At 42.3% G+C, this 24,326-nt stretch overlaps 1 long non-coding RNA gene across 4 annotated transcripts in view; it reads right to left on the bottom strand.

Annotated features, from left to right (window-relative positions):
- LOC131908478 (uncharacterized) overlaps nucleotides 1–17,509 on the bottom strand; it is a 52,352-nt gene extending 34,843 nt beyond the window's left edge. For 2 of the 4 annotated variants that reach the window (XR_009378603.1, XR_009378604.1), the window contains exon 1: nucleotides 17,364–17,503. This is a non-coding gene — a long non-coding RNA (uncharacterized LOC131908478). Of the gene's footprint in view, nucleotides 1–17,363 lie in introns of all 4 variants that reach the window. The other 2 variants (XR_009378606.1, XR_009378605.1) reach the window with 2 other exon arrangements.
- Between the last annotated feature and the right edge of the window lie 6,817 nt (nucleotides 17,510–24,326).

The following is a 24,326-nucleotide window of genomic DNA, read 5'->3' as shown; positions in this document are numbered from 1 at the left end:
ATAAATGTAATCATTTTTTAATTTTGTGTTTGTACTGGCATATATAAATTGGAATCAATAATGGGTTTCACTGGGACATTTTCATATATATGCATGAGGTACTTTGTCATATTCACACATTCTTCTGTTCTCTTGTCAGCCTTCCCCACTCTCACTCATCCCTTTTCTACTCCCAAATAATCTTTCTTCTGCTTTTCCAAGTCTGATTTATTCCATCCAATGTGATTACCTCTAGTTCCATTCATTTTCCTAAAGTGAATAATACTCCATTGAACATATATGCCACAATCACGCTGTCCACAATTTCCACAATTTCCTGATGAGCAACTGAGCTGATTCCAAACATGGCTATTACAAAAAGCACAACCAGACACACAGCCATAAAGGCATCTCTAGTGAACGTATCCATAAAGGTATCTCTAGTGAATGTATCCATAAAGGTATCTCTAGTGAATGTATCCATAAAGGTATCTCTAGTGAATGTATCCATAAAGGTATCTCTAGTGAATGTATCCATAAAGGTATCTCTAGTGAAAGTATCCATAAAGGTATCTCTAGTGAATGTATCCATAAAGGTATCTCTAGTGAATGTATCCATAAAGGTATCTCTAGTGAAAGTATCCATAAAGGTATCTCTAGTGAATGTATCCATAAAGGTATCTCTAGTGAATGTATCCATAAAGGTATCTCTAGTGAAAGTATCCATAAAGGTATCTCTAGTGAATGTATCCATAAAGGTATCTCTAGTGAATGTATCCATAAAGGTATCTCTAGTGAAAGTATCCATAAAGGTATCTCTAGTGAAAGTATCCATAAAGGTATCTCTAGTGAATGTATCCATAAAGGTATCTCTAGTGAAAGTATCACAGAGAAAAAAGCAACATCAAATACTGAAGATGATGCAGGAGAAGGGAGAGCTCCACTCTGATGGTGGGGATATAATTCAGTCTCGCTCTGTAGGAATCTGTGGGGAGTCTCTAAAAACAAATGTACTATGTGCTTAGAGTTTTTACCCTTAAGACAAATATATATTTAATTGACAGTAATGTGTTTTTCCAAATATCCTTCATATTCACCATACTGGTTATATTAGCCAAAATGCCCATGCCATTATTTGCTTCTGTGGTCTTCACTGCTCAGTCTTTGAGCAGAGGAAGCAATATAATTTCCCACTATAGTTGATGATTTGTTTTCCTTGGAGTTCTGCAGTTTCGGGCTTATTAAAAATTGAGGTTATGTTCTAACAATTTGCTGACTCAGGAATATAACTCTTTCTTCAAATGTTTATGTAATAATCATCTTCATCCATAGCAATGTTTCTTCATTTGAAATCAGTTTTTATTCTATACATTTGTGGATGCCCAGCTTTTTTGTGCTGATGATGCTTCTTTTACCACCATTTTATTTTCAAATTTGTCGTGTTATTCTTTTGTTTAAATAATGTTTTCTTTACGTCTTTGAAAAACTCATACAGTGAGTTTTTGACCACATTTATCCCCTTTCCCAACTCCTCCCAGAGTATCCTCCCTGGCTTGCTACTGGCTCATCTTCGTGTTCTCACTCTTTCTCTCCCTCTTCAAAACATCAATCTACTTCAGTTTAGGTTGGCCAACTACTCCTTGGTGAAACTTGCCCTGGAGTGTGGTTGATATCACGTTATTATTTATATCTTGAAATCATCACATTAATGACACCATGAAGTTAGTTTTTCTTAATGCAATCCAAGTCTCCATATTTGGACTCATGAATTTAGACAATTTACATGTATAGTGATTGTTGTTGTATTTGTTTGGGTCTGTTTCTATAACTTCATTTTGTGCTTCCTATCTTCCCTAATTTTTAAATGATTATTTTTATTTTTTTTATTTTATTTATTTTTTTTATTTTTTGGTTTTTCGAGACAGGGTTTCTCTGTGTAGCTTTGCGCCTTTCCTGGATCTCCCTCTGTAGACCAGGCTGGCCTCGAACTCACAAAGATCTGCCTGCCTCTGCCTCCCGAGTGCTGGGATTAAAGGCGTGCACCACCACCGCCCGGCTATTTTTATTTTTTATTTATTATTATTTAGAGTAGGAAGGCACAGCATGCATGTGGATCTTGGATGCCTCCCTTCAGAAGTCAGTTCTTTCCTTCTACTCTGTGGGTTCAAGGGACTGAACTCTGGTTGTCAAGGATAGATGGCAAGCAATTTGCCAACTGAGCCATCTCACCAGCCCTACCCTGTTTTTTATTCCCATTTTCTTTTCTGCATAACATCTATTGGATTTATCACACACTCTACTTTCTCTGCTGCCTTCTGGTTTCAGAGTTATTTCTATGTTTACATTGAAATAACCCTGAAAATTCTACATATATAATTAATCAACAAAAAATTTTTCAAGTGGCCTTTCTTGCTTCCTTATAAATAATGAAGGAAAATTAAAACCTTTTAAATTCAACAAATCCCTATACTACATATAATCATTTTCTTCTGTTAAGTCTACCTTGAAATCATACCCCCAAAATTCTGTTGGTATTTGTACTATTGATTACTACGTTTCACAAACTCATTGTACATTCTGGACTCCTGGACCACGTGGACAGTAACATTTGGATATCAAGACTATACAAGCTCAAGGACTGTGATACCATCTTCTTATATTAGGTTTCTTTTCCTACCTTTTTCCCCCTGAGTTCATGAGGAAGAAAGAGATATCCTTGTGTCTCTTGACACTGCTCAGTTGCCCCATTTCCACCCTGTTGACACCACACACACACACACACACACACACACACACACACACACACACACCGCCGACCCCTTTTCTTCTTTTTCTCTTGTCCCTGACTGGTAGTCTAGCCTCAGCCTCATAACCATTTGGCTCCCTCATAAACCTCAGATTCACTCCCCACATCATGAAAGTTCTATATCCTTATTTCATACACTGTGGTCCTCAGAGCCCACACCCTTCACCACAGATACAAATAATCCCTGTGAGGCCCCGCTGCTTCATAGACCTGCCAGGCTGCCTTTCAGTTCCCTTTTCATTTCTGGGATTGAAGTATTTCCCTTTTTTTCTTGCAAGCTCAGCTCTCTATTTCACAGAAGTTTGAATATTTTATTTGGCTTTTCTCAGAATTTGTATACAAAGAGTTACAAGTTATCTTAGGCCCCTCCTTTGCCAGGAACTAGATCTTCTATGCATCTAAATTGTGTGTGTATTCACAATAGTATGTCATACATACATGTCAAACATACATGTACAACCTATTTATATATATGCATGTGTGTGTTTAAATATATAGGAACATAACTGCAGCAACTGTGTATAAACTGTTCAAGAACCCCCACGATTGTATAAGATCAAATTCCTAAAATGTGTCACTGATGATTAAATGATTCAGAATCACTTGGGGTGGTTTACATTTCTTAGTGAACTCTGACTAATACAAAGTTAATATCTGAAGTTTTGTTTTCTTGACTCTGTGTATGCTTGGGGAGTTAGAAAATGAAAGCAATGAGCTCAAAGGATTAATTTTCTAGCTCTAGATCTTCATTATGGACTTAAAATACATAGTGGCCATAACAGATCAATCTCCTGTAAGCACAGGATCATTTTCAAAGGCCACATCTAAAATCTGTTCCACAAATGGCCAAAATGCAATACAAATTAATGTCCTATCTCAATTGGGTTTCCCATGTTAAAGTTGGGATGTTAATTGGCAAGGAGTTGGGACCCTGAGTAGTCAGATGGAGTCATGGTGGTAAACCCCATGAAAGTGGGCAACTTCAGTTCCTAAGCCTCCTCTGTCAATAGGACCAGTTCCTCTTTTCTGTCTAGGAAGATAATTCTTGTCTGAAGAACCATGATCATCTCCTCTGAGGGATTTTGCCTTGGCAGAAATTTGAACTTCCTCTAGATTGAAGCCCCGGGACCCTTAAAGATCACAACTCAAGAGGAAGTGCAATAAACACTCTGTGAGTCTTTTCACCAGTTTGCATCAACGTAACTTCAAGTAACAACATTGTCAGATTTGGGCCAGTTCATAGACTCCGAATCCCCGAAATGAAGAAGAGCCTGGGTCCCCTTGAGGAAGAATCCTGCTACACAGACAAAAATAAATACCTACTCTTACACCCGTAGAGAAGTGTCGCTCCCACCCTCATCAAAGAAGCTTCTTTTAGTAGCAAATGGAGACCATCACAGAAATCCACAGTGGACCAAAATGTAGAGAATAACTAACACCTACAATACAATCCCTACACTTCAGATTCGGAGAAGACTGTGGAAGAGGGTGTGGAAAGATGTAAGTTAGGGGACCAGGATGTCTCCTGTGAGACAGTGTCTTCTATATATATGTCCACTGTGGGATAGTGTTTTCTGTACATGACCTGCACCCATGAAATCTCTTAACAATATGGTCACCTAAAACAAGACCTGCCCAACGACAGCACAAGTTGACATGCCCCCACATGGATGGCAGAAATCTCACAAGGCCGCACCCCTAGGTGAAGAAATTCAGGCAATTAATGGCTGCTCAAAGGGAGAATCAGTCTTCTTCAGGGATGATCCCTATGATAGGGATCCAGTCCCAAGTGGTCAGCCCTAAACATATATACATATGAGCAATACTAAATGGATTCAACTACTAGTATTTATACATATGTGTGTGTCTGTCTGTCTGTCTCTCTCTCTCTCTCTCTCTCTCTCTCTCTCTCTCTCTCTCTCTCTGTGTGTGTGTGTGTGTGTGACAGTAACTAAAGAAGTCATGGATTTTAGAAGGAGTAAGAAGACACAGGAGGAATTGGAGGGAGGAAAAGTCAGGTGGAAATAAACATGAAATTCTCAAAAAAAGTTTTTAAAACTTACACTGTAGACTTCTCTCTTAGCTTTCCCCTAAGTCACCTATGCCTTAGAGAATGGTGACACACTGGGGAAGAGATTATAATCAGTCCTTTCAAGACATACTGCCAGTTTCTGGAGAAGTAAACTGGTGTTATAATCCACCAGCTAACAGAATTTTATAAAGGTCAAGAGATGAAGGGACCTTGTGCTCGAGTGTATCCCACAGTGATTGCAAGGAGCAGTGTAACCCCAGAAGATCAAAACCATATGCCATTGAGGTTTTGTGGTTGATTGTTATGGAAACTGATAACTGTTTTAAAATCATTTATAAGGTTAGCTCTTGTCACAATGACTGTTATAAACAAATATTAAAAGATAACAAGTGTGGGGAAAAGAGAACCTTCACAGTATTGTTGGTAGAAATTAAATTACTTCAGCCATTAAGAAAAACAGTATGGAGGTTCTCTAAAATGTTAAGAATAAAACTAATACGTGATCCAGGAGTACTACTACAGCACTAACGGAAATGAAAGCAGTGTACGAAGATATTCATGAATGTCCCTATTTACTGTAACATTAGTCACAAGAATCAAGATACAGAGTTAAACAAGTACCTGGTGGTGGTGGTCTGAATGAGAATGGCACCCAGAGTCATATATTTGAATGTTTGGTCCCCAGTTGGTGGAACAGTTCAGGAAGCATTAGGAGGTGCGGCCTTGTAAGAGGAGGTGCGTCACTGAGTGTGGGCTTTGAGGTTTCAAAAGAAGTCCATGCTGTTCCCCGTCATTTTTCTCAGCCTCCTACATGTGGATGAGGATCTAAGTGCTTAGCTTCTGCTCCAGCACCATGCCTGCCTGCTGCCATGCTCCCTGCCACAATGGTTATGGACCCATCCTCTGAAACTGTAAGCTTTCAATAACCTCTTTCTTCTGTAAGCTGCCTTTGGTAATGGTGTCTTTTTTTTTTTTTTTTTTTTTGGTTTTTAGAGACAGGGTTTCTCTGTGTAGCTCTGGTGCCTTTCCTGGAACTCATTCTGTAGCCCAGGCTGGCCTTGAACTCACAGAGATCCACCTGGCTCTGCCTCCCGAGTGCTGGGATTAAAGGTGTGCCCCACCACCGCCTGATGGTAATCATCCATGATGGATGGATAAAGAAAATGAAACATGTTTACACAATGAAGGACTCTGGACATAAAAGAATGAGATCTTGCCTTTTGCAGCCTAGATAGACCTGGAGTTCAGGTTATGTCAGTAGGCAGGCATTCCGTGACCAATGTCACATGATCTCATTCAGATACAAATGCTGAAAGACTATCTCACACCAGTCAAGAGCAAAGTAGGTATTCCAAGGAACTGGACTGAGTGTAAGAAATCTATTGTGCAAAACAGTGACAATAATTAACTCTATATCATAGACTTGAAAGTACTCAGGGAATAAATAAAGTTGTTCTAGAAAATATGAGGATTATATACATATATGTATGTATATATGTATGTATGTATTTCAAAAACAATTTGAACATGGTAAATGCATAAAATTTTACTTGTCACTTTAAAAATATTTTGAAGAATACTTGGGGGGGATTAAGTTACAGTGTCTGATTTTGAAGTGTAGTATGTGGTTTTTTGTCCTATTTAAACAATGAGATAATGAGGGTAGAAGAGAAAACAATTGACTTGTCCAAGGTCACAAAAGTTGATATTAGAAAATATCCAGTTCTTCCCTGTTTTCATTATCTATAAAGGAAAGTTTGACTGCACTGTAGAAAGGTTATCATCCCCTTAAACTAGCAGACCTTTGCAAAGTAGGTGCTCGAATATTAACATGATATTCTGACTTTCTTGGCATTTTGCTATAGGCTCAACACTACTTGAGCCATAATGTCTGTGGCTGCCTGTTTCTACTGTCTAGTGTCTCACAGAATCAGTACTATAGAAATATTAATTGGTTTTATATCAAAGCATGACAAGACAGCAGGTTTCGAGGTGTGGTTTTAAGGAGCACACAACAACTGACTTGTTCCAGCTGAACAGCCCATGTATCTGCTTTATTTTGATTCCTATCACCATGCTAAGAATGGAAGTATGAAAATGCGCTAGCAGTGAGCTACCTGCCAGTGTTTGGGTTTTTTGAGACAGGATCTCACTATGGTACTCAGACTGGTGTCAAAGACTTGGTCTCCTCCCTCGGCTTCCAGAATGCTTAGGATTACAGTCATGTGCCCACACACCTGGCATTCAGCACAGTTTTCTACTATTTTACCCCTTGGGCATTCATACTAAAAAGAGATGATAAAATCCAAATGCTCCTTGAGAAGGGTGGCAGAAAATACAAATGAGAGATATTTTCTGCTGGGAGCAGAAGGCTAGGGATGGGGGTCAAGGAAGGAGTATTGGAGAGAAAGATCAAACCCAGTTGAGCCAAAGAAAGAGAAGCCTAAGTGCTGTGGGATAATGCTCTTGTATACTGGTTTAATAAGATGCTGATTGGCCAGTAGCCAGGCAGGAAGTATAGGCAGGGCGAGTAGACAAGGGGAATGCTGGGAAGAGGAAGGGCAGAGTCAGGAGTCACCAGCCAGACACAGAGGAAGCAAGATGACAAGGCAGAACTGAGAAAAGGTACCAAGCCACGTGGCTAAACATTGAGAATTTTGTGTTATTTTAAGAATTATGTGTTAATTTAAGTGTATGAGATAGTCAGTAATAAGCCTGAGCTAATGGCCGAGCAGTTATAATTAATATTAAGCCTCTGAGTGATTATTTTATAAGTGGCTGTAGGACCACAGGGCTGGGCAGGACCAGAGAGAAACTTTCAACTGCACCTAAGCAGATGGGCAACCCTTCTCCTAGAGTTAGAGGGCAATAAAGAAAGTGGGCACTAGCTTTTCCTGTTTCTTCACCAGAAACAGTCAAATGCCTCTTTGAAAGTCAGAGTAGAAGACGATTGCCAGGGCTGGAGAGATGGCTCAGAGGTTAAAAGCACTGGCTGTTCTTCCAGAGGTCCTGAGTTCAATTCCCAGCAACCACATCGTGGCTCACAATCATGTGTAATGAAATCTAGTGCCCTCTTCTGACCTGCAGGGATACATGCAGGCAGAATACTGCATGCATAATAAATAAATAAATCTTAAAAAAAAAAAAAAAGGCAAGTGCCACCATGCCCAGGCACACTGCATTTAAAAATAAAAAGTAATGGGAATAATGCACAGTGTGGCCGCTAAAGAGCCAGGCACTAGTGCTGTGGGATGGTCTGTATGTCAAGTGTGTTGCTGATTGGTCAATAAATAAATCACTGATTGGCCAGTGGCCAGGCAGGAAGTATAGGCGGGACAAGGAGGAGAATAAAGCTGGGAAGTGGAAAGCTGAGTCAAAGAGACACTGCCAGCCGCCATGATGACAAACAGCATGTGAAGATGCCGGTAAGCCATGAGCCATGTGGCAAGGTATAGATTAATGGAAATGGATTAATTTAAGCTGTAAGAGCAGTTAGCAAGAAGCCTACCACGGCCATACAGTTTGTAAGCAATATAAGTCTCTGTGTTTACTTGGTTGGGTCTGAGCGGCTGTGGGACTGGTAGGTGAAAGAGATTTGTTCTGACTGTGGGCCAGGCAGGAAAACTCTAGCTACACACTAGGTTCCAGCTTGATCACAAACTACCTGGCGGGCTTTGGACAGCCAGCCACTCTACCTTCCCACCTCTACAAGTAAGAATCTTCCAGAAGACATGTTCTGCTGTCACATATGACATGTCCCCTGACAGTATCACTAGATCTAGATAAGACAACAGAAGAAAAATATTTCTACATCGAAATGTTTGCCTAGGTTTTATGAGAGACTCTGGGTTAGTTCTTGGAGCAGCCACATCCAGCGCTACCAAACCCCGAATCCTTATCACTAAGACTACTGTGGTCTCAGCCACTACAGGTCTGACAGCCCTTGTTGACTTAACGGCCCTGTTTCCAAAGAGTATGACAGAAAAGCCATCTTTGCTGTGATGCTCTGGGTAGCAGGTGGCTGTGGTTTCCGAACAGGCCTTCATCTTCAGCCTCCTCCTTGCTTGAGCTTCTGTTGAAGTCATATCAGTCTCTCAGATGATAAAAATCCTGAGTCTTAGCACCAGTGCTGAGCTCTCCCCGCTAAAACCATGCCAAAACTATCATCTCTAATCTTTCTGGTCCCAGGCTTCAAAGTTTACACACCAAAGAGACATAACTGTACCCCCTAACATGGAAGAAAAGGCTGTTAGAAAATGTTCCCTTCTTGCTACTCTCTGACATGTAGTCAAAGGTTCCTGTAATTCCTTCCAAATGCTGATTAATATTTTTCAGGCAACCAGCCAGGAAATTTCTATAGGAAACTATTTTCCTGTATGACAATCCTAAGATACCAATTTCATGAATTGGCTTTTAGGGTATCATGGGTTGGCCTGAGCCTAGATCACAAGACCCCAAGGTGGACATGGTGATCTCTAAGTCCCTCACTCTGGGAAGTCCTTGATCTACTTATAAGTTCTCAGCCTATTGTTCCTAATGACTCCATTATCCTAGCCAAAAATGGGTCCCTGTAATTCTATCAGACAAACATGGACCAACCAGTGTCATTCTGAGAGTATCATCTATCAAAGGGCATTTATTAGGCTTCAATTAGCATACACCACTTACCAGAAACCACAGGCATCTTTGTACCAACATGTAGTAATATTAATCACAATAGCCGATGGCACTGCCACTCTTATGCAAGGACACAAGAAGACTCCTAGCTAATATGCTAATGTGTAGAAGATACCAGATGGATCCAAATTGTACTAGCAAAACTTGTGACTTTAAATGGCAATGAGCATCTTCCAAGCCCATCCTTCTGGGACTATGCATCTTAAATCAAGTACAGTGGTAGGAACACGAGGTTGTCTCAGAATGCTTTGGAGCTGCTCTGACTACATTTCCAATAGCAACCAGTGAACTTCATCTGAGAATTCACCTACACAGAAACTCACAGCTAAGCTCGAGTCTCCTGCCTTTGGAAGAGGTGTCTGGATCAGAGTCCATCAGGAAAAGACTGAGAAGTATTCTGTGGCAAAAGGGGAAGCAAGATGGATCATGGACATACACTTTAAACATACATGTCTCCTGTCAGGCATGTGGGCATTGTATTCATCCAACATCCTGTAGAGTAACTTACACTTCTTCTATGGATCTAGGAAGAAAAAATGATGGGGTCTGCCTAGGAATTCCATCAAGTAACCCCAGTTCTGCCAGTTTCTGTTTCTGAATCTCTAAGGAGCAACTTTCTCTCTTCACCCAGAACAAGTCCTTTCAGGAGATAATCTCCAAGTTAAACCTTCCCCTCTCCTGCTCACTGCCAGTTCTCTGAGCTCAGCAGTTTATTCTCAGGCTCTCTGTCTGTAGTGAGGATAGAATGACTCTGCTACTAGGTACTTCTCAGGGAAGCCGGTTACAGACGCACCAGCAACCAGGACAATAGCAACAAGTTCTCATGGGGGATGGAAGCTTCCTGAACCAGTAGAAAAGTGTTGTGCATCTTAACGTCTGCATTGCTAGTAAAAAGACATGCTATCATCTTGGCACGTATCCCATAGGCCAATATTCCATGTCTCTTTTAAGAGAAACTCGGATATCCGATCACAAACTTCTCCTGAGAAGTCACCTCTCAGAGAAACCCACGCGGAACACTGCTGCAGAGACTGATGAAGAGTTGGAAGCAGCGATCTGCTAATGAACTCTTTAGTGAGCATTGAAGCACCAATCACGTATTGCCGAGCATCTTCTTTGGGTCTGGAATCCACCAGCACCTCAGCTGGTGTTCCGGTTGAGAGTTTCTTATGAGAGTACAGTCTGGCTGTCAGTCAGAGTGGCAGTCATTGGCAGCTCCATGGCCAGAGGGTGTGTTTCGAGCATACTCCCACAGTTGTTGGCAGACTCTTTCCTTCTCCACATGAGATTCTCCAAAGCCTTCCAGAGTGCCCTTACAACTTGGTAACTGGCTTCCCCCAGCGTGAGTGATCAGAGAGAAAGAGACCAAGAGAGGTCAAGAGAGAAGCCACAGAGTCTTGTGCTTCATCTCAAGAGTGGCAAGTCACTACATCATTACCATTCTAATGATCATGCAGATCAGCCCCAGTCCACTGTAGACAGGGGCTGCACCAGGCAGGGTTCAAATCCCAGAAGGCAAGGACCCTGAGAGCTATTTTGAATGTCAAACTTTGATTATAAAACAGCTTATCCATTTATTCTTCTATATTATAGGGTACTTTTCACTTTTCATTCACAAAATAACTGACAAGAGCCACTTAGGGATAGAAGGTCTAACTGGGCTCACATTTGGGGAATTCTCCATCCTTGTGGGGAAGGCACGAGTCAGAGGCAAATGGTTATATTGTGTCCACAGTAAGGAGTGAGAGAGAGGAGAGACAGACAGACAGAGAAAAGGAGAAAGAGAGGGAGAGAGATACGAAGGCTGCCACTCAGCCGATTTTCTACTTTTCCTTTTGTTATTTGGCCCAAGACCTCATTCATTACTCCCCTACAATAATATAGCCCATGTTTAGAGTAGTTCTTCCCTTCTCAGCTCGACCTCCCTGGAAATGCCTTCACGTGTGTGGCTAGAGGTATCTGCTAGGTGAGCCCAAATGCAGGTAAGCTGACAGATTAACTCTGCCACCTTCAGGGTTAGGCTAAACCATGCTAACAGGGCAATGCCAGTTGCATACAACCATTTGTCAAATTAGGTTAATTTTTATACCCAGGACAGTAGCTGTAAATAAAGGTGGGTTTTTTTTCATCTATGGGCATTTTGCCTATCTGCCATTCTGTGCATAATTCTTCTTCATGGTAGCAAATTCCCCTGGCTGTTTATTCTCTGATTCCTGGTCAACCAGGTGACTTCCCCAAAACTAGGCTTTCTGTTAGGACTTTCCAGGCAGGGACGTGCATGACTGTCTCCCATACATTCCCAGAGAGCTTTATACATTTCTCAGTTAAAAAGCCTTCCCACAGCAAAGCGTGTGCTTCAATCTCCACCTCTTTCGTTAGACTCCGAGGTTCCCAGGACTCGGGTTTTGATGTAATAGTGGCTCCAATACTCCAATACTGTTGGAGGGGAAAGGTGAAAGAGCTCGCAGAAGTGGAGAGAACACAGGCCAGATAAGAGCAGGTTTTCAGTGCACTGCTTCTTTCCCACCTGCTGACTAAGGTCCTCCAGTGTTCCAGGCGGGTGGTAGATGTCTTATGGTTATTATCTTAGTTAATTGGTTCTTGTGACAATCTAATAAATGAACATTATTTAGAGACGATTTCTTTTTTTTTTTTTTTTTTTTTTTTCCGAGACAGGGTTTCTCTGTGTAGCTTTGCGCCTTTCCTGTAACTCGCTTTGGAGACCAGGCTGGCCTCGAACTCACAAAGATCTGCCTGCCTCTGCCTCTCGAATGCTGGGATTAAAGGCGTGTGCCACCACCGCCCGGTGACAATTTCTTTTTCAAGCTCAGAAACATTAAGTAATTTTTCCTTCCATGTAGTAAAGCCAGAATCTGACCCTTGACTCTTATGTGCCAACTCCATATTTGTTTCTGTGTGTGCATGCATGCGTACATGTATGGAGAAGTGAGTGGGTGGGTGGGTGAGCAGATGGGGGTGTTTGGGCGGGTTGCCTGAGGAGGTCAGGAGAGGGTGTTGGATCACCTGGAGCTGGGATTACGGGTGGTTGTGTATTGCTTGGCGTTGGTTCTGGGGTCTGAGTTGAGGTCCTCTGGAAGAACAGCAAATGATCTTAACCACTGGGCCAGCGCTCAGGCCCCCAAAGCTGTGATTTTTACATCATCTCACCAACCCCCACTGTTACTGAACTGAGGGGGGCACTGCCCATCAGAACTTGTTTTTTCGCTGAGGATCTTGCTGTCAGTCATGAACGCTGACCCTCAAATAGTCCTTGACTGTTTTCTTTTCCCTTGTGCTGTTTCAGGATCCTGAAGCCAGTGTCTAGGGGAAAGCTTGAAGGCCCCCTTTCACCCAAGACAGGAAATCATGTCTAGAGGAATGAGCAAAGCACAAGCCTGGAGGAACTACAGCCCTGCAGGCGCCCAGAGCCCAGCAACAAACCCACCTCCCAACAGATCACACAGAAAAGAAGCAAGGACCATCCAGGCTATCTCTCCAGATGTCCCACCCTGGGGCCAGGCAGAGAGTCCTGCAAGGCTTGATATTTAAAGGTCACAGCTCCCAGGAAAGTCAAGAGGATGAAATGAGTGGGGTGCATCAAAGTGTTATGGCTTCTTGGAAAGAAAAATACCTTATAAATTCAAGATAGTATTAACATATTTTTGAAAAACATTATGTATGCTGATTTATTTTTCAAATAGTTAATCTGTGTATATACACATTTAAATATTAGAATATGTAATAATTAATTTTAAATTAAAGTTGAATCATGTTACAGGGGTGGGCACTGCAGTCTTCTTCTTTTATATTTTTGATAGCCTCCTGGTCTCATATTCCTAAAGTGCTAAAAACACAGTAGGCAGCCTTTGGCGCTGTTTACTCCCTGACGCCACAACACTGACATGTATCTCATGGGTGGATCATTTCGTATTTAACAATAATAAAAAGTCTACAAAAGCTTTCATCACTATGTGCTCTCACAGGAATTCCACGTCAAAGAGAATAATCCGCAATTATTATTGTTCCAGTTATAACAACAATGGGACTAAAGTCACTGTTACTTTTTAAAACGTGTGTTTCCTGACTATCAGTGAGTCTCCAGGCATTAGTTAGCATTTTGACATTTTTTCCTAGTGAAAATTTGTCTACATCCCTTGCCCCTTTTTGGTTGGATGGCTAGTCTATCTACTTGTTTATAGATGCTCTTCAAATGTTACGAATAAATGGTCTTAGTCTGTCTTCTACATTGGGATGGTGTTTCCATATTTATCACTTGTTTCTTTGTGTTGTTGATAATCTCCTTTAATTCACTGCTACTTTTATATGCATTTATACATTTATTTATAACCTCAGGTTTGCCTATCTTAGTCAGAAAGTGTCCTCTACTCCTGAATTATTCTTAGGTGTTTGTTGTATTCTGTTGTATTGTTTCTGGCATTCAATACATCTTTAATCCAACTGAAATTTACTTTTGATATGTTGTAGATAGATTCCAATTTTATCTCTATCCAGATGCAAACAGTTGTGCTGACACCGCTTGTTTAAACGTCCCTCAGTTTCCCCTCGAATCACCCTAATGGGCCCATTGTTCTGTCCTGTGTCTATATTCTTTGGGCAGTGTTGTATGTACATGATTAGAGATTATTTTGACATACAGTAAAGCAAGTCCAATTCAAAATAAGCCTTTCCATAGTAAGGAAAGCAGATACGATCAAAGCATTGCATATGCATGTATGAAATAGGACAGTGAAACTAGTTACTTTACATAATTAATACACAGTGATAATTATAATAGAAGATAACTTATCCCTTTTAAATGTCTCCTCCCCCACATTTTCCTCCTTCTTATTCTTGAGACAAGGCCTCTCTCTGGTAGCCCAGGCTAGCCTCAAATCACTAAGCGGTTGAGGATTACCTCTGTCTTCTTGTCTCACCTCTATGGTGCTGGGGCTACATGTGTGCACCATCACACCTGGCCATTCCTTCATTTTTATTTTATTTTTTTTATTTATTTTATTTTATTTTTAATTTTTATTTTGCAATACAATTCAGTTCTACATATCAGCCACGGATTCCCTTGTTCTTCCCCCTCCCGCCCCCCTCACCTTCCCCCCAGCCCGACCCCCATTCCCATCTTCTCCAGGGCAAAGCCTTCCCCACAGACTGAGATCAACCTGGTAGACTCAGTCCAGGTAGGTCCAGTCCCCTCCTCCCAGGCCGAGCCAAGCGACCCTGCATAGGCCCCAGATTTCAAACAGCCTACTCATGCAGTGAGCACAGGACCCAGTCCCACTGCCTGGATGCCTCCCAAACAGATCAGGCCAATCAACTGTCTCACCCACTCAGAGGGCCTGATCCACCCACTCAGTGATCCCTCAGCCATTGGTTCATAGTTCATGTGTTTCTGTTCGTTTGGCTATTTGTCCCTGTGCTTTATCCAACCTTGGTCTCAACAATTCTCGCTCATATAAACCCTCCTCATTCTCGCTAATTGGACTCCCAGAGATCCACCCGGGGCCTAGTCATGGATCTCTGCATCCAGATCCCTCAGTAGTTGGATGAGGTTTCTAGGGTGTTTGGCCATCCCATCACCAGAGTAGGTCAGTTCGGGCTGTCTCTCGACCATTGCCAGCAATCTGTTGTGGGGGTATCTTTGTGGATTTCTGTGGGCCTCTCTAGCACTTTGCTTCTTCCTATTCTCATGTGGTCTTCATTTACCATGGTCTCCTATTCCTTGTTCTCCCTCTCTGTTGTTGATCCAACTGGCAAAGCGACAGCCTACAGAATGGGAAAAGATCTTCACCAACCCCACATCTGACAGAGGACTGATATCCAGAATATATAAGGAACTCAAGAAATTAGACATCAATATGCCCAACAGTCCAATTAAGAAATGGGCTATAGAACTAAACAGAATTCTCAACAGAGGAAACTCAAATGGCTGAAAGACATTTAAGGAATTGCTCAACATCCCTAATCATCAGGGAAATGCAAATCAAAACAACTCTGAGATACCACCTTACACCTGTCAGAATGGCTAAGATAAAAAGCACTGAAGACACCTTATGCTGGAGAGGATGTGGAGCTAGGGGAATTCTCCTCCACTGCTGGTGGGAATGCAAGCTTGTACAACCACTTTGGAAATCAATATGGCGCTTTCTTAGAAAATTGGGAATCCATCTCCCCCAAGATCCAGCTATACCACTCTTGGGCATATACCCAAGGAATGCTCAACCACACCACAAGAGCACTTGTTCAGCTATGTTCATATCAGCATTGTTTGTAATAGCCAGAACATGGAAACAACCTAGATGCCCTTCAACTGAAGAATGGATAAATAAAATGTGGTACATATACACAATGGAGTATTACTCAGCAGAGAATAACAATGACATCATGAGGTTTGCAGACAAATGGATGGATCTAGAAAAAATCATCCTGAGTGAGGTAACCCAGACTCAGAAAGACAAACATGGTATGTACTCACTCATAGCAGGATACTAGATGTGGAACAAGGATGACTGGACTGCTACTCACAACACCAGGGAGGCTACCTGGAAAACAGGACCCTAAGAAAGACACGGGGATCGCCCAATGACAGAGAAATGGAATGAGATCTACATGAACAGCCTGGACATGAGTGGGGGTAGTAAAGGGCGAGGGTCGAGGGAAAGAGAGCTTGGGGGAGTGGGACATTCCTTCATTTTAAATGACTGTCCAGCTGCTCTCAGACATTTGTCATTCTATATGATTGAAGATTATTTTATACAATTCCCAAGGGTGGAAAAACTTCTGATATTCTCTTTAAAGTTTAAGTTTTTACATTAAGTTTTAGAAAATTATACTTACAATTTTAAGCCTTTCTATACAGGAATAGAGTACACTTTTATAAATATTTTATAATTGCTATTCCTAATAAGAATATAGTATCTTCTATGTTCATTTTAGGTGTTTTGGTAACAAGAAAAATAATATTTAGCATATATTTATCTTTAGATGCATATAACTTTTCATCAATTCTAGTATTTTTATTCAGACATTGCTTTTTGTCATTGCTTTTTGTCATTGTTTTTGTCTGGGCCTCGCACATGCCAGGCTAATACTCTCCTGCTGAGCCATATCCACAGCCTTTAGCTTGGTCAAGGTCGTGCTATGCCATCCAGGTTGGTGTTGAACTCAATATGCAGCTTCCCTGGTCTTGAACTCTTGGTTATCATTCCTCTACCTCCCATGTGCACACAACCATTCTGACTACACATTGTTTTTTTCCATGTATGACTGCAGATTCAAGAGAAGAAATTCCTTTATGTTTCCCAAATTCATGCCAATAGCTTTTGTTTTATTTTTAAGGTGTCAAAACACTCACTGGAATCTCAATGCAAATATGTGGGTATACTGATGACAGGCAGTCCTAACCAGATTTCAACAGAAGTGGCTTCAGCAAGATTGCATAATTTGGGAAAAGACTCTTCCTCTGTCTAGCATCTCATTTTTCCATACATTCATCACATGCTAAGAGTTTCCCCCAGGAATTTCTCAGGGAACTCTTTGCTATAGGTCTCAAGGGAGGGTGATGAGAAAGGACAGATGAGGGGCAGTGGCAGGAGTTACGGAAATGCTTCTCTCCCAGAGATGGGCGGGTACTGTAACAGGACCTGCTGTGAACCACAGTGAGAGCCCAGGCCAGGAAACAGGAAGGTGCCTGGGTCATATCAGAGTCCCCATTTGCCACATACCCTCTATCCTTTACAGGACTGTTTACCTCTTACTATCTCTTTCATTTCATCCCAAACACAAACTTCTTAATTCTCAATACTGAACATGAAATATTTTCCTTTTCCATCACCCTTAGGGATCTTGAAGTCTCACCTCTCTCTTTAATGAAAGCCACCTCCTCGTGTGTTTCCAAGTCTCCTTGTTTATTACTGTTAGATAGACTGTTGGCAAGTTCCTACAGCGGCGGACATGTTGCTACGAATACTTGTACAGAAATACATTGCCACCTAGACACAGCTCTGTGAGATCATTAGCCTTTGTCTTTGTGTCTTTGCCTGTTGCTATGACAACATATGCTGACTCAGGCAGTTTAAGGAAGGACAGATTTACTTCGGCTCACAGGTCAAGGTCCAGTCATAACAAGGAAGTTAAAGCAGCAGGAAGTGGAAGAATCTGGTCACACTGTGTCCACAACCAGAAAGAAGAAATCAGTGCATGCTGGTGCTCTTCTCACCTTCTCCTCCTTTTTATGCAGTCGAGGATCCCAGCACAGGGAATGGCACCCCCCACAGTGGGCAGCTCTTTCCACATTAATTAACTTACTCAACATTATCCATCACAGGCATGCTCAGAGGACAACCTAATCTAGATGATCCCTCACAGATAGGCTCAGAAATTGGTCTCCTGGGTAATTTTGTATCTTGTCAAGCTAAAAATTAACACTAACTATTATATCCTGCATTACAGAATTCCGTCATATAGATACAACATTCAACTTTTGCACTGTTGTGACTTGGGGCTGGATCATTCTCCATGGGAGAAAACTGTTCTGTTCATTGTTGGATATCTAGTAGCATCCTTGGTTTCTACTCTCTGGATATCAACAGCATCCTCCTTCCTATTTGTAACGATCAAGCATGTCTACAAACTCACTAAGCATTCCCCCAGTTTTATGGGAGGATAGAAAGACAGAATGATACTACAGAAGACCGCTGCCCTGGACAATATTCCCTGAAGCACAACATTGACAATGGCCTATGTGTCAAACAAAACTTTGAAAACCATTGCCTGAGTTCCATAGCATCTGCCCTGTCGCTTTCCGTTTGGAAACCTCTTGAAATTACTGTATGTCTCCTGTGTCCAGAGATCTTGACACATACAGCCTGCCCCTTCTTATTGATTGTCACCCATGTCTCCTGCTGAAGGATGATGGCTCAGAGATCCTGAAAGTTAATTTTGTGTATGACACACCATGGCCAGTTCACACCAATGTTACCTATTTTTAGCTGTTAAGAGTGGGATCATTTTTATTTAGTTTATCACAGAATGACATGTACTTTGGTTCCTATTGATGGTGAGGATAAAACATGTGCAGCTTTTAGAACTGCAGTCTTCAAGAGGAAATTAGTTTCCCCCTGGGCAGCCTCACACGGTTGTTTGGCTGATGACATCACATCAAACAACCTACAAAGAAACATCTCATTTTAGAAACAAATAGGAGCTATCTATAGGTAAGCATTGATTTTCAAGTAGGTTGGTCAAGGAGAAAAACATTCTGCTTTTAAACGTCAGCAAGGGAAACTCCCATTTTACCCAGTACCTTGAAGCTGGGCCACTTGCCAAAGTGGAAAGTCTGTGTCACGTTAGTAACTGAGGGATGGAGTTTTGATGAATTTTTAGCCCGTTGAAAATGCCAACCCATTTTTATATGACGCAAACACAGACTCAATTTAAAACATAAAACCTGAAGAAACAGCCTTAAGACTAGAGAAACAAGGAGATTTCTACCAAGATCTTTAAAATTCCAATCAGATGACATGTAACCTAGCAACAGAGATGCTGGTAAAGGCCATGTACTGAGAATGTGAAGTTTCCCTCTGGAGACTAAGACAGGTCTCCATGTGTGTGAGTGTCAACACCTTCTTGGTGTGCTGAAAGAGGTCATATCACTGCTGTTGAATTTTTGCTAAGAAAAATCAGAAAAACTTAAACTGTCCTAAGAGGAGGGTCTCACGAGAAACAGTGACTGGGCTGCAAGCATCAGTGACAACAAGAAGGATGTACCCTAGAAGGCTCTTGAAGTTGAGCTGTGTAGGCCTTAGCTAGGGACACACATCTTTCTTTCGGTAAGCATCCTGGGGCACCTCTGATTGTTTCTGAGAGCCAAGGTCATGTTGCCCTGCTTCCACTGGTGTTGGTAACAAAACTTATATAAAATAACAATGGATGGGGCAAGTATAGCCCTTAGTTCTCAGACTTCATGGTTAAGCCTTGCTCTCTGAGAAGATGCCAATGATCTGAGCATTAAAGGCTTATGTATAAGACACATCATCCTAGGGACCAGAAAACGTTTTATTTTTTAAGAACCAGGAAGTAAATATTTCATACGTTGAGAGCCATGTGATCTCTGCTACAACTATTGAACTCTGCTACCAGTATGGCACTACAACAGCTGTAGACAATACATAAAAGAATAGGTGTGGATATTTCCAAATAAAATATTATTTGCAAAATAGACAGTGGACCACATGTAACTCAAGGCCCACAGCACATTGGCTCCTGACCTTTTTTAACTTATTTTTATGTACAATATGTGTTTTGCCTGCATTAATGCCTGTGTACCACATGTGTGCAGTGTCTGAAGAGGTCAGAAGAGAGCTCTGGAACTATAGTTACAGACCATTGTGAGCTACTCTGTGGGTCCTGGGAATCAAACCCAGATCCTCTGGAAGAACAGCCAGTGCTCTTAACTGCTGAGCCATCCTCTCCAACCCCTGGCTTCTGATCTTGATGGATGACATCATGCAGAGAATAACCCTCCCCACCTAGATGGGCTACTCCTTGCAGCCTCTGGTCTCCAGGGTGCTGCAAGCCCTCTTCCCCTCTCTGTCCCTGCTGCTTCCTGACCTAGCCATCCCATTCTCCACAAGTGGTTTCCATGGTCTCTTCTTAGAATATGCAACTAGACCCTCAGTCTCCAGCTTGCCTAGTACCCCAGAGGTTAAAAAGTAGAGACACTCAACACAGCTTTCAAATCTCTCCACTTGTGCTGACTAGTTTTAGAACATTTTCCAAACCTCAGTTCTGTCAACATATCAAGCACAGTCCAGTAGTCCCCTCTCTATGTTTCCTTGAAAATAATCCAATAAGGCTGCATTGAAGTTTTCATATTCACCTTGTTGTCTTTTCTCAAGCTTGGGCTACATCCATGCTGTCCTAACAGACAGGCCAGCAGAGAGAAACTGATGCCCTCAGTCTCGTGAGGGCCCACGTCTTGATGACCATGATGGCTGCTCCACAGCTAGACTTCACTTCTTCCTTGGACAGCAGTGCTGATCGCTCGCACCTGATAGAATCACCAAGAAACATCCCACACAAAGGCCCACTCAGAACGTTAATCCAGGACCTGCCGCGATGGGCCCCATGCTTCTCTGTGTTCTCATGTCCCCAGGTGATCCTGCCACATAGCCAGCATTACACAACCACTCTAACACCCACACCATCTGCATACTACTCTCAGGATTCACGTCCTACAAAACGGTACTTCTCATCCTTGGTGCACCCACAGAGGAGCTGGTGACTTTGCTTCTTTAGTGGCTGGGCCTTTGATTCTGCCTTAAAACAAGCTCTAGGATTGAGCACGGTAGCGCACACCTTTAACTCTAGCTCTAAAGAGGCAGACAGGAAGACATCTGTGTGTTCAAGCTCAGCTGCTTCACCTAGAAGTTCTAGGCCAGTCAGGGACGCATAGTGATTCCCTATCTCAAAAAGAGAGGGGGAGGGAGGGAGAGAGGGAGGGACGGAGAGAGAGAGAGAGAAAGGAAAAGGAAAGAAAAGAAAAAAATCTCTGGCTGAATCAGCTGCTGGTACACTTGAAAACTCACGCTTGAACACATGAGGAGCAGGGACTACAGCACTTGAAACCAAAGTCATTGCCACTTTTCCAATGTTCTAATTCATGCACTGGGAAAACTAAGTGTCTGAACAGGAATGGGAATAAAAACTTTCTTTGGATCCACAGTAGTCCCAAGACTAGTACCATATGCACACTCTAGTTGCAAGCGGCAGCTTCTCTGGACTCATTTCCTACCCGTGGGAAGCAAAACAGAAAATAACATCAGTTTGCATTTCGGCAGACAGACTTTTTTTTCCAGTGGGAATAGTCATATAAAAGAGAGAAAAAGAAAAAAACCCTCCAGGCTGAGGTTCCCTGACGAAAGTTCATAAAACCCTGCAGGTTTGCCAGGGTCGGCTGTGGAGTACCTTACGATTATTTCCACATAAGAACTGAGGCATCTTCACGGAGGGGCTGCATAAAGGGGTACCAGGAGAGCCTTGCAAGGCTGTGCATCCGTGTGACTCAGATCTGCTCCCCAGAACAGCGTGGGCTGATTTTTCAAGCAACACTTCCATATGCCACGGGCAGGAGTTCCCCAGTTCTGGTTTGAATATCTCTTCTCCCCATGAACAGTAGCTTTGGGACCTAGGAAACGTTATTTCACTTTCCTTACCAATTTCACCCCTCAGATATCTTCTGTCAATGACGAGAACAGAGGTCTAGAAAGAGCTTTGTTTAACACAGTGCCCGATACCTTCAGAACGCTGAGTCTTGGCCGTGGTATTTGACTGGTCCTCCTACGTGCCCAAGTGAAATGGCAACACTAGCCTTGTTGTCACTTGCTGAAAGAACCCGATTTTCAGCAAGGCAATCAAAATCCCTATGAGAAGAATAGCAATTGGAGTTCACCAAGTAATGCAATAATGACCAGTTCACATGTGCCCCTGTGGAGGAAAGAGATCAGGCTTGAAGTTGAACTAACCACAACAGGTTTTCTCCCACCCTATGGAAAGGAAATTCTCCTTGTAATCAGAATTACTTCCTTTTGAGGCCAAGGAAGTAAGAACCAAGGACAAGTAGAGTTCTCTGTGAGCCCCCTGGAGGAAACCAGCCTTCCAGTGGAATCTACTCTTGGCAGCCAACAAAAGCTGGGGAAGGGAAGTGCTCCATAGGTTTTAATATGGATGACAAGCTGCCTGCTTCCTCTGAAGTGTGAAAAGCCTAATGTGCAGGTAGTCCCTGAGCTAAGAGGGACAGGGGAGGTGAGATAGCTCTGAACCATGCTTTGGTGCAGAACATACCACTTCAGAGTCTGGCCGCTGGGACAGCATCTCTGACAAACGCTGATAAAAACGTTATAGTGCAGATAACCCTTGAAATTCCAGTGTCAGTCCCAAAGAACGGCTCCCTGAGATGGCGAGTGGGTGGACTTCCAGAAACACAGATTCAGCTTTCTAACTTTAGCCTGAACTTTCTGGTGCCTCTCAGCAGTACCAGGAAAAACATTCGGTGTGAAGGAGACTAAAAATAGCAGCTGGAATCAGAATGTGGAATCAGAAGAGTTTCAATCAGCCATGTGTCCCCTCCTCCCTGGCCTCGCTGGGTCACAAGCAGCCATGGGGCAAGAGATTCAGGGGCTGGGAGACTTGGGGTTTAGATCAAGACCAAGCATGAGGAGACCAGGCCTGATGCTAACCACTTCACATGAGTCAACTGGCTCAATGCTCACTCGGTGCTCAGAATACCTCCACATTACAAATAGGGAGATTTAACTTAGAAATATCAAGAAACCAATTCAAGGTCAACCCACAGATCAAACACTAGATCTTGGAAAAGAGCAACAAAGGGCTAAGAAAGAGAAACAAAAACTAGGCAGCTAGGTCAAGGACTTTAACAGAGAGAGGACCTTCAAACACAGGAACTAAGAATTGGGTGCCATAGGGTTGCTATCCATCTGATACAAACGAATAGAGAATTCTAGTCTGCATTGAGGAGGGAGAATTAGAGTATACATCAGCAGGGTTGAAAATCAAAACCAAAAACAAAAATAGTGTGACATGAGTTCTCATTATAAAGCGACAATGAGAGCCTGTTAACTCCAAGTAGGGTGGGGGCTGCTTTCAGAACACCAGTTCTTAAAGGTATTAATAGAAGTAATTAAACATGATTGGTGGGGAGAAAGTTGTGTGCTTAACAGAGTTAGATTTCTTGGCTTGACAGGCTCTAAGAACATTTATTATTTTCAGGGCTAGAGCTCAAACCCAGGGCCATCAGGCATTCTAAGCAAGGAATCCACCGGAGAGCTGTATCTACAGCCCATTTAAGAACTGTTATATAACTAGTGTGCATATATTGTGATTCTCTGGCCATAGTAGGTGGTGTTTCCCAAAGGTATTTGACCAGACCCTACTTCCTCAAGCAAACAGGAGGGAAAACTGGTGTTTTCCTGAGATGATTATAGGAGGTTCGAGTTGGTCTTCTTATTCAAAGCTCAATCCAAGCACTTGTCATTGACACACATGTCACTTAGGAGTAGTAAGAAGTGCAGAATCTCAGCTCAGCCCCAACTATAAGTGAAGAATCCACCTCCACTCAATCGATCCTAGGGATTTCTGTGTAGATCAAATCTTTAGAAACTCAGTTGTCCTTCAAGCCTTAGGACTCAGTTACCCAGAATTCAATAGAGCAACCACAGCCTTAACACTAGCTATCTGCTATCCAACAGACCATCTCGTTCTCACTGTATCTTGAAACATGAATGTTTTGTTGCTCACAGATTTTGCTGGCTTGCAAGGTCTTCTGCTTCAAACGATACAGGCTGGGAGCAGTCACTAGGAGGCATTCAGGAGACAGACTGCTAATATTTCAGTCATCTCTCTGGTGCCCTGGAGCTCCTCCATGTGACTTCTCTCTACAAATAGCTTGGGTTTCTCTACACAATATTCTCAGAGTATTGGACTCTTCCATGGCAGAAACAATGGCTGCCTATTATGGTAGTGCCTGGGCTTGGAAGACCCAAAACATTTATTTTTGGGTTGTTCTATGTATCAGTAAAAACAGTCCACAAAGCCAATTATATTCAAGGATGGTGTTGGTCTACCTCTTGATGAATAAAGTAACATGGATGAGGTGAGGGGAATTGGTGACAGACATCTTTGGATACTGTCTAGCACATTCTTCTTGGGTGGTAGTAGCAATACACATGAGTTCCCTAAACTCTAACATCTTGACAAGTACTCTCACATACCCTGGGCTATCTCTTCCTACAAGTCTCACAG

Source organism: Peromyscus eremicus, chromosome 4 (assembly GCF_949786415.1).
Source record: "Peromyscus eremicus chromosome 4, PerEre_H2_v1, whole genome shotgun sequence".
NCBI lineage: Eukaryota > Metazoa > Chordata > Mammalia > Rodentia > Cricetidae > Peromyscus > Peromyscus eremicus.
Note: the sequence above shows the minus strand (reverse complement) of the source record. Positions and strands in the feature narration are given on the sequence as shown.